The sequence below is a fragment of the Sphaeramia orbicularis genome, chromosome 22, assembly GCF_902148855.1.
Source record: "Sphaeramia orbicularis chromosome 22, fSphaOr1.1, whole genome shotgun sequence".
NCBI lineage: Eukaryota > Metazoa > Chordata > Actinopteri > Kurtiformes > Apogonidae > Sphaeramia > Sphaeramia orbicularis.
This window is the reverse complement of record NC_043978.1, coordinates 46,663,041-46,677,550: the sequence shown is the minus strand read 5'-3', so window position 1 is coordinate 46,677,550 and position 14,510 is coordinate 46,663,041. Positions and strand designations below refer to the sequence as shown.

At 37.3% G+C, this 14,510-nt stretch overlaps 1 long non-coding RNA gene across 1 annotated transcript; it reads left to right on the top strand.

The window, feature by feature from the left end:
- Nucleotides 1-6,549: 6,549 nt before the first annotated feature.
- Nucleotides 6,550-13,611, top strand: LOC115414392 (uncharacterized). The gene is made up of 3 exons (XR_003934612.1): nucleotides 6,550-6,627; nucleotides 12,530-12,532; nucleotides 13,598-13,611. It is a non-coding gene; the product is annotated as an uncharacterized LOC115414392 (long non-coding RNA).
- The last annotated feature ends 899 nt before the right edge of the window (nucleotides 13,612-14,510 follow it).

The window sequence follows — 14,510 nt, the reverse complement described above, 5'->3', positions numbered from 1 at the left end:
ACTGTATTACAAATATCTAATTCCTCCCATTATCAGATTTGTATGGTCATGTAAACAGCCTCAGTCTCACCTCTAACCCCGGACAGAAACACTTCTTGGTAATAACCCGATAACATGTCTGGAACCGTTTTTTCTGTCCCAGATCTTTGGTTTCTGACACACATACTGGTTTTGAGATCGATCTTAGAAACAGCCCAGTGGAAAAGGGTGTGGAGAATGTGCTGAAAAAATATAGTGTGTGTACAAATCTGTGGTTCTTTACATCAGGCAAAAACAAAATGTTCTACACAGCGCTATTACCTCGTACACAGGAAAGGAGGGATATGAGTTCTGAGGGAGCGACAAAAATCACTTAGTCCATCCTTAAAGAGACCAATCAGCACAGATATTTAAGAGTGAAGATTCCTTTTATTGTCATTATACACAGAGAGCATACACAAAGAAATGCAGGAGCACTTTATAGAGATGGTACTTATAGAGTAAAAAAAAAGGAAATGTACGGCGCAAAAATATTTAAATAGACTTAAATAGTAAAAAAATATAACAGTGAACACACACACACCTCTCCCCCATTCAGTCAAGTTATACAGTACAGGCCAAAAGTTTGGACACACCTTCTCATTCTTTGCATTTTCTTTATTTTCATGACTATTTACATTGTCGATGTAGGCATCAAAACTATGAATGAACACATGTGGAATTATGTACTTAACAAAAAAGTGTGAAATAACTGAAAACATATCTTATATTCTAGTTTCTTCAAAGTAGCCACCCTTAGCTCTGATGACTGTTTTGCACACTCTTGGCATTCTCTTGATGAGCTTCCAGAGGTAGTCACCTGAAATGGTTTCCCAACAGTCTTGAAGAAGTTCCCAGAGATGCTTAGCACTTGTTGGCCCTTTTGCCTTCACTCTGCGGTCCAGCTCACCCCAAACCATCTCGATTGGGTTCAGGTCCGGTGACTGTGGAGGCCAGGTCATCTGGCGCAGCACTCCATCACTCTCCTTCTTGGTCAAATATCCCTCGCACAGCCTGGAGGTGTGTTTGGGGTCATTGTCCTGTTGAAACATAAATGATGGTCCAACTAAACGCAAACCGGATGGAATGGCATGTCACTTCAGGATGCTGTGGTAGCCATGCTGATTCAGGTTGCCTTCAATCTTGAATAAATCCCCAACAGCGTCACCAGCAAAGCACCCCCACACCATCACACCTCCCCCTCCATGCTTCACGGTGGGAACCAGGCATGTAGCATCCATCTGTTCACCTTTTCTGCATCGCACAAAGACACGGCGGTTGGATCCAAAGATCTCAAATTTGGACTCATCAGACCAAAGCACAGATTTCCACTGGTCTAATGTCCATTCCTTGGGTTTCTTGGCCCAAATAAATCTCTTGTGTTTGTTGCCTCTCCTGAGCAGTGGTTTCCTAGCAGCTATTTGACCATGAAGGCCTGATTCACGCAGTCTTCTCTTAACAGTTGTTGTAGAGATGTGTCTGCTGCTAGAGCTCTGTGTGGTATTCATCTGGTCTCTAATCTGAGCTGCTGTTAATTTGCGATTTCTGAGGCTGGTGACTCAGATGAACTTATCTTCAGCATCAGAGGTGACTCTTGGTCTTCCTTTCCTGGGGCGGTCCTCATGTGAGCCAGTTTCGTTGGAGCGCTTGATGGTTTTTGCGACTGCACTTGGGGACACATTCAAAGTTTTTGCAATTTTCCGGACTGACTGACCTTCATTTCTTAAAGTAATGATGGCCACTCGTTTGTCTTTACTTAGCTGATTGGTTCTCGCCATAATATGCATTCTAACAGTTGTCCAATAGGGCTGTCAGCTGTGCATCAACCTGACTTCTGCACAACACAACTGATGGTCCCAACCCCATCAATAAGGCAAGAAATTCCACTATGTAACCCTGACAAGGCACAGCTATGAAGTGGAAACCATTTCAGGTGACTACCTCTTGATGCTCATCAAGAGAATGCCAAGGGTGTGCAAGGCAGTCATCAGAGCAAAGGGTGGCTACTTTGAAGAAACTAGAATATAAGAGATGTTTTCAGTTATTTCACACTTTTTTGTTAAGTACATAATTCCACATGTGTTCATTCATAGTTTTGATGCCTTCAGTGAGAATCTACAATGTAAATAGTCATGAAAATAAAGAAAATGCAAAGAATGAGAAGGTGTGTCCAAACTTTTGGCCTGTACTGTATATTCATACTTAGTTGCAGGTGCAGATGACATTCAGAGGTAAATACAGTAGTTACTGCACATTGTTGATTGTTACACTTTGCAGATTATGATTATGAATGCACATTGGTTGTTTTCCATTATTTCACATTTGCTGCATTTCTACTATGTGGTACCAGCTCAACTCGATTCATCTCGACCTTTTTGTGTTTCCATTACATAAAAGAACCTGGAGTTTGGTACCCTGTACTACTTTTTTAGTACTTGCTCAGCCAAGGTTCCAAAACAGGTGAAGAGATTCTTGTAATGCTCAGAGTACGAAAACTGAACCCAGATGCACGACCCAGAGACAGATGTAAAAGTTCACAGCGTTTATTAAACACCAAGCTCACCGACAGTTCAATGATAATGATAATGAACAAAATATTGAGGATAATGGACGCTGGGTTCTTCTCAGGGTTAGTACACCGGACCGGGGACGAAAACCCTCCGTCCGGATTGGTAGTACGCGTCGGAACCCCGACTAGGGAGAAGCAGAGGGAGGTCAGTGGCAGAACCAGGTCATACACGGGTAGGCAGTCAGACAGGCAACAGGACATAGGGATCAGGCTAGCTCATGTACCGTAAAAACAGGTGTAAAGGTTGAACACACGATGAGTCAGTAGAAGGCTGAAGTACAGACAGGGATAAGGCAAACAGGCAAAAAACAGATGGCAAATACGAACTGGGAAAATACGAACTGGCGACAAACAAGGGGAAAGACAGGGCTTAAATACACAAAAGGGAGGGAAGACAATGAGACACAGGTGGAACAAATTAGGGCGGAGTCAGGTAAACACACAGGTGGACTCAATCAGGGACAGGAAGCAAAGACACCAGACATGACAGTGTTGCTATGACAACCAGGTACTCCAAAGTCGGTATTATCCTGTAATGGAAATGGTCTCCAGGAATAGTACCTGGTACCCGATTCAAGTCGAATTGAGCTGGTATCACATAGTGGAAACGTGGCAGTTGTTGATTTTCATTATTGCACATTATTGATTTTTCATTGTGTCACAATATGGATTTTCTATTATTTCATATTGTTGATTATGGTTATTGCACATTTTTGATTATTCCATGTGGTTGGTTATCCCATAGTTCAGTGTAATGGTTGCTCGGGGGTAGACACTGCCTCCCAGTCTTGTCGTCTGTGCTCTTATGGTCCTGTATCTTCTCCTGATGGGAGGAGGACATTTCCAGTTTCTATTGTGTGACACTGCAAAGTCACAAACTCTACATGTTATGTTACTGCCATTTTTATTTCCCAAAGCTAAACTGAGCTCAAACCACACCCATTTAGTACAAACCGTACCAGTCAGGTGCACCATACCACCCCTTTGCTGTGTCCAGTGACATTAAACGCTGCATTTTGATCTTAATACCAGGATTGAATTATGACTTGAATTAATGTTCAGTTCTAAATCATAAGAATTAATTATTTGCACTTTACTGCAGAAGTTATTAATTTCACATATTTACAATATTACTTTGTCATTCTTGGACTATACACCTCTTTGTGATCCTTTCAACCTTTACTTTTATTTATTTAATGGATCTGCTCTCTCTCACCACCATTTTTTTTTCTCATTTGTTAGGTTCCAAATATTGGGCAGAACTCAGAACTCAAAACCTTTTTTTTTAATTTATTTTTTTCTGGATTGAAGCTTTCCAGAGTCGATGCTTTGACAGAAGAAAATGTTTTTTGTCTTTGAGAATTTCCCAAACTTTGAAACATCAGGGGGAGCTGGTCCAAAGGGACTGCTTTGCCTCAGGATCATCTCAGATAAATAGATGAATGTAATTAGCATGTCTTTCTTTAATCATCAGTCCCGACATACATGAAAAGGTTTTTTTTTTTCTTTTTTTTTTGTACTCTTGATGGGAAACATCAGACATGATAAGACATGATGTCACATCGATGAAATCTTTAGTTCAAGGATTTTTTTTCCTTTTTATTATACTTGAAATAAGATGAAGCATCAAAAGTTTGTAGATAAACTTTGAGTTTGTTCAGTGTCTTTTCATTATACCAGAAGATTTAACTGTGACTTGTTTACTCATAATTTATTTTAAAAATAAACTAACTACTAGAAAAGCACTCGGAGAGCGCAGACCTCCGCCAAGGCAGATCCGTGCCCCCCCCCCTCTCCCCCACCCCTCACACACACACCAAAATTTAATCATTTGTTCCTTGTACCAGTATCAACATTTCCTGAAATTTTCATCCAAATCCATAACTTTTTGAGTTCACTTGCACACGGACAGACAAACAAACCAACGCCGGCAAAAACATAACCTCCTTAGTGGAGGTAATTTTCACTGGGAGTGGGTGCTATTGTATGGGTGGGGTGGTGGTGGGGGGATTGTTTTGATGTGTTTGTGTTGTTGCCTGTTCTTATAAAAAAATGAAAACAAGAAATATATTTAGGAAAAAAAAAAAAGTAGAAATCCAGTGAATTAAATATACTTAAATTCCAAAAAAAAGAGACAAATTATAAGTAAAGCATTAACTTTGTCTTAAAAATACAAAATAAACAATGGAACCTGCAATGATCGATTATATCCATAACAATAAAGAACATTCACTGACAGGTGATTTCTGGGAAAACTACTTTTATTTCAGAGCAGATCTTTTTTGTGCTTCACTTCTTTAAAGGAAGTAGAATCTAAAATGACCCCAGAGGACAAGTTCATGCTTCAGGGGTGTACAGGTTCAAGCACTAATAGGACCGGAAAAGTGCTAGCAGTACTGGCCATCTAAATGAGAAGGGTCCCTTTAATTACCATAACCCTTTTAACACTGAATTGCACTTTCTTTTCTTGCACTTCCATATATATGAAAGAAGCAGCTGAATCCCGTGGGTTACCCCTGGGGCCAGTAGTTATAGCAGCCATGACAGTCCGTACAACTGCTGTGCAGAACACGTGTTTAATATGCATCATTAGAATAAAAAGGATCATCTTCTAGACTGTTCCACATCCTTTACTTTCTCCTTTACCTCCTGTGACACTGAGGAGGCTTCTTACTGAACACAGTTTTCCCTTTACCCTATAAAACATTTGTATCGTATGTGCTACGCCAGGTTCTGAGACCTCTGTCTTATCAACAAGATCAATACTTTTCTTAAAAACTTGTTATGTGACCTGATGCATGTTTTCTGTTCCCTAGTGGATTATCATTGCACTACAGCCAGTAGGACTTTTTTTTTTTTTTCTCAATCTCAATCACTATCTTTAAATCATCCAACATTTTGCAGGAACGTCTTTCGTAATTTTCCAAAACTTACATTAAGAATATTTCTATTGTTATTTGGTTGAAAATTGAAATAAAAAAAAAAAATTGAATTATGTTGGCATTCAAGGGAAATAAAAAGGCTGAAAAACAAAAAACAAAAAAAAAACTACCAAAAATGTTATTTGTTTTCAAAATATTACTCGTATAATTGAATTTTGTGAGTTGCCACAAATGTCCAATGTATCAAATGTGATACAAAAAATACCATAAACAAAATATGGCAAAATTGTTTGTCCAGATTGTGTTAATGTCTATGAACTATCCTGTCTTGTCTGTTGTCTATGAATTTTATATGTCTTGAAGTGTATGAATTAGTATTTTAGATATTTTGTCTTGTATATTTTCTTACCCCTGTCACAATGTTTGTCTAGAACTAAATTTAAAAAAAAAAGAAGAAGAGGACAAAAAATAAAACAATAAAAAGGGCAATAAATATTTCAATTCCCAAAAAATGTGAATTTTGTGGGTCAGGTTTTACCGGATTAAATCCCTCCTAAATGTACTTAATCTAACTAAATCTTAAATGACATCAAAAGTGCTTCATATATTTACAATACAAGGTCATTATTGTTAATCTGCTCTGACTTGTCAGTTTATCATAATAAATAACTGCAGTTTATCATTAACCCACACATCTAATCAAGTGTAAAGGGCCGTACCAGGTTTTACAGTCACCTCAGTAAATGATACGCACTTCCAAAGAGCCATAATTTCTGAAACAAGTTGTTTTGACCTTCCAGTGGCTCATTGGATTACCAGAATCAGCTCCCCAGAGAGCGGAAGTGTTTCAGCAGAGCAGATGCTCCAGAACAAAACAGTTCAGTTCATACCCTCCCACAGCAGAGTGGGAAAAACATCCACTCATCTGCAGGGAGTTTGAGTCTAATACAATGTGTGAATATCAGACACTAAGTCCAAACTGAAGGAAATGGTTTGAAGAGTGGAAAAAATAGTAAATTGACCGTCATTGGAATCCTTATAGTGGCGTTTTAATGCATCATAAACATCAGTCAGTCATTCAATCAATCAATCAAATTGTTTTTATATAGAGCCAAATCATAACCAAAGTTAGCTCATTACACTTTACATATAGAGTTGGTCGACTCTTAGGCCAATTATACTATATTTACAAACTATATGGACAAAAGTATTGGGACACGTTGAATTCAGGTGTTTCTTTTCTAACAGGGGTCTAGGATACAAAACAATAACAACATAATATAGTTTTATATTGGGATAAATGTCATTGCATTGGTTAGATTTGTTTAAATTGCTATCTTTGCTTCCAAAATCAGAGATGGTTTTTACTTAATTTCTCTCAACATTGATTTTGTTTTTTTGTTTTTTTAATCCATGACTATGATTTTAACTCTTTCATTCATAGTGGTCACTACAGTGGACAGTTACTCTACAGCTTTACTCTTGTATATTCATGGGTTTTGTTGTTTTAGTTCCATATCAACCAACACAGTGGACACTTATGCATCATCTCATTAACTCCAATTCATACCATTATTGTAATTTTGCTGTTCTTGATTGGTTCTTGAGTGGAAATCAATTGTTAATATTTATTTTTTGCATATTATCTCCATGAAGTGAGTAATAACTAGTATTAGAATATGTTAAAATGTGAGAAAACATCAGATTAGCTGCATTAAACATGGTTTCATTTCACTGTTTTCATATCACTTTATGATATTGGGTTTTAAATACATGTTTCTTTGCTTCAAGAATAAAATTCATGGTGTAGCTGAGTGGACATTTTTGTAACTCCATGAAAAACAAGTTGATTAAAAAAAAAAAAAAATCCAATCACATTGTTTTTTTTTTTTTTTCATGCCTAAAGAGGAATAAAAACACTAAGGAAAAAAAATCTTGATTAAGGTTCTCATAATTCATGCATGAAAGGGTTAAATGTTGTGGCTCTAAATTTCTAAAATATTTTTCATGCTCTGACTGTAAATAATAATTTTCTACCACAACTAACCATCTATTTTTTTTTTGTCACATCTCCTATTAAACTTTAAGGAAATATTGATGTTTATAAATTATATGGACATAAAAATTGGGACACATCATGTCTACAGCTGTAAGATGTCCTGTTCCTGCTGATTTGAGATCTAAATATCAATATTTATGATATTTATCACAATATAAAACTAGATTATGATATTTGCCATTAATGTTTTGTATCCCAGACCCCTGTTAGAAAAGAAACACCTGAATTCAACGTGTCCACATACTTTTGTCGATGTAGTGTATGACGCTATGGCCAAATTGTTACAGAGGATACCACATGAACACCAGGGTCGTGAGATGTGAGGTTGTGGTTTAATTTCCAGCTGGCTGATCTATTTCCTGCATAATAACAATAACAGTAATCGTACTGATCATTTGACTGTGGCTCTGAAGACACCTGAGGGGTCTGACAGTGTACTTACAGGACAAAAACAGACACCAAAGAGAAAGAATTAGAACAGCAATTACAGTTTGTGGGCGAGATTGGATGACTTTAATTAACCATGTGATTCAGCAGAGAGAGAGAGAAAGAGAGAATGATAGTACCACAGTGTTGAGCATGGACATGATCTGTATACATTTAGTTATCTCAGTACATTTGGTCAAGAGTTAGAGAACTGTGGTCATTACTGCAAAACCACAAACTAACACAAGTGAAAGTGAATTGTTATTGTTTGGTATGATCTATGAAGCTAAGGGCAATAGAATAGAATAGAAAAGAATAGAATAAGAAAATTGAATATAAATTTTACAATTTTACAAAGTCTCATAAAATATAGTGATGTAGAATGAAAAATAAAACTGGACAAAATATTTATAGACGCACTTTACAGCATGTGACAGTATATGTGTGTGTGTGTGTGTGTGTGTACTTAACGCCATTAAAAACACATTTTCCAAACATATGGTGTAATTTCCAAAAAATGATTTGCTCAGGTGCTTATTTCGTATATGTTGCTCATGAGATGAGTAACACAGTTAACAGCTGTAGTTGTTTCATTCCCGACGCACGCAACGTCAGCGTTTGGACTAATCCCTTAACGTCGGACACCGAGTTGAATCTCTTGTACAGAGTCGCGCTTGACTGGTAACTTTAGCTATGGTCAACAGTAGATATAAAGACGGCAAAGAAAACACCGAAATGTTTGTCCTCAAAATGCCACGATTTACGATACAACAGAGAGAATGTACCGTTGTCATATTACGAGCAGGTCTGAGACGTGGTGAAGTCGCTCGCCGTCTGCGCTGTCATCGCAGTACAATCAGTCGTCTGAGTGCCGGATCGGATCAGATCCCTCAGGACTGCTTGTTTGGAACCCAGAGGTGGACACACCCCATATTGAATGATGACACTTTCAATTTCTGAGTACCTGAATTTGGTGACTGAATAAACATGTTAAGTTGATCACAATTTGTCCACAATTCATTCTCTAATGACCAATGCTTCCCTCTTTAATATGAAGGTTACCCCAAACCAATTCATTTAACAGATCTGCAAATGCACATATTAATCTGACCCATGCGCTTTTAATGGCACTAAGTATGTATATATCTATATATATATATATATATATATATATATATATATATATATATATATATATATATATATATATATATATATATATATGTGTGTGTGTGTATGAACAATATTAACAGTGTGTATTGCCTATGAAAACACTATGTATATTAAGAATAGTGCATTTATATTTTGATAAATATTTGAATAAATATTGCATTGTCATTGCAGAACAGAAGATTATAGAATCCAGGGTAAGATTATGCAAAGATCTACAATATAGTATCTAAAGAATTGTAATAACAAAAAATGAACAAATGAATAACCAAATAACCCCCCCACCACCAAATCTCACATGCATCCCACCCCCTCTAACTCATTTTAAGAAACCTTTCAACGTGTGTAATTATGAAGGCATGAAATACAAACTAAACGGCTGTTCCCATGGGAGAGGGCACCGCTCGGTTAATAGGATTCTCCCTCCAACAAGATTAGAGTTATCAATTTGCCCGGTGTCACATTAATGAATCCTCAGCAGCCCGAGCCCGCGATGAAGCAGAGTCGACTGCCTGGCCGAGATAATCAGAGTGTGGATCATTTCAGACTGAGGAATCAAACCCACCGCAGGTACTGATACAGACACATTAACTCTGACAGTCGACTAAAACCCTGATAGAAACTTTCACTGAGGATCCTTTAAAGAGATGAGATTGCGAGAGGTTTACGCCTACTCAGATTTGTCTCAGACACTTCTTATAGTCTACTTTCCTACTGTGCTTTAATACGTGGAATATTTCGAGACTGGCCAGGTTCAGATGCACAGAACAACAGAGTGGCAACCCTTTGTCTGCAAAACTGGGAGGTTTGAGCTTTTTCAATCCCACTGAACAGAAACATGACACACACCTTCTGAAGAAATTTGGGAAAATATACAGACCTGCTATTTACAAATATTTCTAAACATATTATTGTGAATTCAGAGAAGTTGTTGAAAATCAAATCAATCAACTGCAACATTTGTTTGTTTGTTGGGAATAAATACATTAATAAATAAATCTATATTACAGTGACTTAATATTAATATTACAGTGTTTGGAGCAACAAGTTCTGAAGTCAGACAAAGGGTGCTAATTTATTGTATTGTCGAGAAATAAACAGAATATATCCACATACATTTTTCACAAAGTAAAGAGATGGGATGAGAACTGCAAAGAAACAAGTTTTAGAGCCAAACAGTGGCAGCTGCTCGTCTCTCAGAGAGGGGAAGCTCATTGTCGGCTTACATAAAAAAAAAAAAAAAAAAAAAAAAAGAGTCAAGTTGTTTAAACATAAATTCGGCCCTCCGTTCCTTTTTAAGAAAATGGTCAGTGACCTTATCGTACCAACTAAACAAGAAAACATTGAAATTATGTTAAATTGAAACAAGAAAATACAATGAGTGTGTTTTATTTACAGTGCAAGAAATGAACAAGTAATTTCGTAGTGGTTTCTCTCTCAATTCCACAGCAGAAAGTGAGACGGTATTAAACTGAACTGTGTCAGTGAAGGAGTAGATCTGAAAATAGCTGTTAATCAAACGGGATTCAGCCTTTCGACTGATCCTCCAATCAGCACGTGGAAGCCTGGCGTCCAGCCCGACCGAGCTCCGCCCACAGCTCCATTCACCCCCAGAGACGCCAGGCGTCCGGGGCTGGGACAACATCGTGGCATTTATCCAATTACCGTCCAGTTTTGAGGCAATGAAAAAACTGTTCCACTCAGTCCCATTGAAGTGCATGGACGGTGAACGTCTACGGACAAATGCACTGAGCAGAGATCGAATGAGAAAACAGCACAACAGGAATGTGTGAGAAGTGAACAACATCGAGTCTGTTGATTTGTGATAAAGCTGATTCTGAACAAACTCGTCTGTGAGATGAACGTGTTCTAACACATTTGTGGTCAATGAAATGTCAACACAACCGTACATATTTGACCATTTAATTTTAGGTAATTTTAGGGGAAGCTGAGCTTCCCTTGCAGTCTGTGAGAAATCACCTCTGGTGACCAAGTGCTAAAAGCTACAAGTCAAATCAGCATCAGTCAATATGTAACCGATTATTAACTTTTTTGCTGCGTGGAGATTCTGTCGCTTTGCTCGTGTGTGTCTGTGCTGCCAAGAGAGTTAGAGGAATTGTAAAGCGTCTCACTTTCACTTCTTCTCCAACAATCACACTACCCCCCCCCCCCACACACACACACACACACACACACTATTTAACCTCTCTGCAGAATTTATTTTCTTCTACTACATAAATGTCATTGCCTGTACTATATCCCTAATGATAAAATAAATGAATCATTAAGAAATATGACGTTTTTTTTCATGAAGTATATAAACAATTTTTAGCTTTTATTCTTATAGACCCTATTGAAAGAGAAATTCAGGTTCACAGGAAAATCACTGGTTATCAGTGAATCGTTAATCAACTGACAAAGTCAATCAACTAATGATTAATAAATTAATCGATCATTTGCATCCCTATTCCAAACAGATGTGTAGTTCATCTACTGACAACACAAACCATTCAGAAAACAGAGGTGATTTGTGGTTTCACTGTTTGTTTTCAGTCTAAAATCAGAGCTAAGCTAACAGAGCTATAATGTAAACTATCAGCTGACGCAGCATGTGAAGATTATAAGACACAGTGAAATTATGACCAACTGTCAAATCAACCAGCTATGAAAACCTGATACTATAATACAGATGTGTGGAAACAAAGAGCTTTGTACTTTACTCAGTGAGTAAAATGGTCTCTCAATACATAGCGTTGATTCGCTGATGGTTTTTGTAGTTGTCTGTTCTGGTACGGACTTCCCCCTGCTGTTGACAGTTTCTAAAATCAGTACTATATATAACCCCTTTAAACTGATATTTAAAAAAAAAAAAAAAACTAACAGTAATTGGATCCTTTTGTTTAGAGTTCACAGTAAACCCGCTGATGTCCTCCGCATCCTCTTGATGCATTTGATTTTGAAATGTAAAATGACTTTAGGCAAGAACAATACCCCCAGAGCTTATTTTATTTTCCTCACAAATACTTTTCATGTTTTATTTAATTCGATTTACTATTTTGCAATTTAAAGCTACCATCAGGCTGTTTGATGTGTGAACAAATGGATATTTTGTCAGCTTTGATCCTGCTACCATTTCATGTGATAATATTGCTTTTAACCTCTCTCGGTTGCAAATATGCTTGAGTGTTCTTATTTGCATATCCTAATTATTTATAAGTGAGCACTTTAGTCTGTGAAGGGCACCGAGGGTTCATTATTCACTAAATATAATATTAAATTCAGTCACAGTGGGCGGTCGCAGCCTCACAGTCATAGCCTTACACTTTGATCTATCTTCTTACTGTGATGCATTCAGGGACGACCGACACATGTTGACATTTTGAGACTGAATTTAACTGAACTCAGTCAGTCTCCAACCAAGAGCCCAAAATAAAGGGATATTCACATATAAACAGAATGTGTCTTTGATTATGGGCTGGCATTATCGATTTAGATGTTTGTTTGTTTTTTCGTCTTCTTCTTCAACTTTATTTTAAAAATGTAATTATTTACAAACAGTGATTTAGATTTATTTACTGAAACTGTATAATCTTTGCATTTATAATTCCACTGGTGTCTAATCACCTGAAAATATGAAGTGTTTTTATCACAGTCATAGATTATCATGATGTGCTGCTACAGTTCCACAAAACAAAGTTCATCAACAAACTTTTCGCCACTGGAGTTTTAGATTAAATATTTCACATTTAGACATCACAGAATATGACACACTGAAGTCTCTTCATCTGCATTATTGATAATATTCACAGGGACACCGCAACTAATTGTGGGCCCCAGGGGTGTAGAATTGGGTAGGGACGCTAGGGTGCCTACCAATATTCAGCCACTACTGTGAAGTCACTATCAATACAACCGCTGTCCGTAGTGTTTAGTCAGTGACTGTGGCACACAAAGGGTTAACAGTTGTAATGGAATTTTAACTTCTTTATCTGATTCCCTTCTTTGTTCCCATATCCTTTCCTGAATACCCCCCACTCTGTGCATTTACATGACAACTTTTATTCCTGGTTTAAACTGATTAAATGTTAGATCCTATTTCAGATGCCCATGTAAGGCAAGGCAAGGCAAGTTTATTTGTATAGCACATTTCAGCAACAAGGCAATTCAAGGTGCTTCACACAGGACATTGAAATAAAAGAAACAAAAAGAAACACATTTAAAACATTATAAAAGAAACGTATAAAAGGTGATTAAAAACAGCAAGTAAGAAAACAACACATAAAATCAAAAATAAATAAATAAATTAATTAATTAAAATAAAATAAAATAGAATAATATAAAAATAAAAACACACACATATTAAAGTAAAAGTTGCAGTGCAGAGTTTCAAAGAGAATATAAAATTTAAAAAGTCAAAAGCCTTTTAGTCAAAGGCAGCAGTGAACAGGTGAGTCTTTAACCTGGACTTAAAAGAACTCAGACTCTCAGCAGACCTGATATTTTCTGGTAGTTTGTTCCAGATATACGGAGCATAGAAACTGAACGCTGATTCTCCATGTTTAGTTCTGACTTTGGGAACACAGAGCAGACCTGTACCAGATGACCTGAGTGGTCTGGAAACACCTTATTCCAGTTGAAAAAGAAAAGTTGGGATTAAATTTAAACCCGATTAAAGTCACTGGTTTAATCTACTTTTGAATCCGGGCTAAATTATTCCTGGGACATGTAAACCCTTTATTCCGTTTGGACTTCATTCTTTCCATTCTGCACATGCTCGTTGTCTTGTCCTGTCGCGATGACGCACACATTCTGCGCTGGCGGAAGAATATGCAATGCAGTCTAGTCAACCCAAACCGTTCCAGTGGGCTCTTCTGATGGGATCTACCAGCCTGGAAAACCCTGAAGGAACAGTTCACCATTTGTTTTTTATTAATTCATTTGTCATGCACTAATGAGTTCGATAAGTGGGCAAAACAGTTTGCACTGCAGTGCACCGATTGCCATGGGCTCGCAGCCCTTCCGTTAGCTTAGCTTAGCCTAGCTTAGCATAATGGCTTCATTCCTATGGTCAGACGTAGCCAGGATTTTATAGGTGATTTGTAGTATTTTATGAGTGATTTTGTTAAATTCAGTTCTCCCTAATCATTCCTTTAGTCTGGTGGGGTCAATATGATCACAAATTGAGGCTCAAATCATGGCCATGTGACTTACTGCAGTAATAAAATCTTGGGAAATAAAAACTAATGCAAAGCTAAAACGGTAAAGCAAAGCTAATTTAGTGCATGCATCCCTTCCAACAAAAAGATTTTCCAACTTCCGTCAACACAACAGTCCCAAGATTGTATGAGTGCAGTAAGTCGCAGATCTAAAGAAATAATTAGGGAGA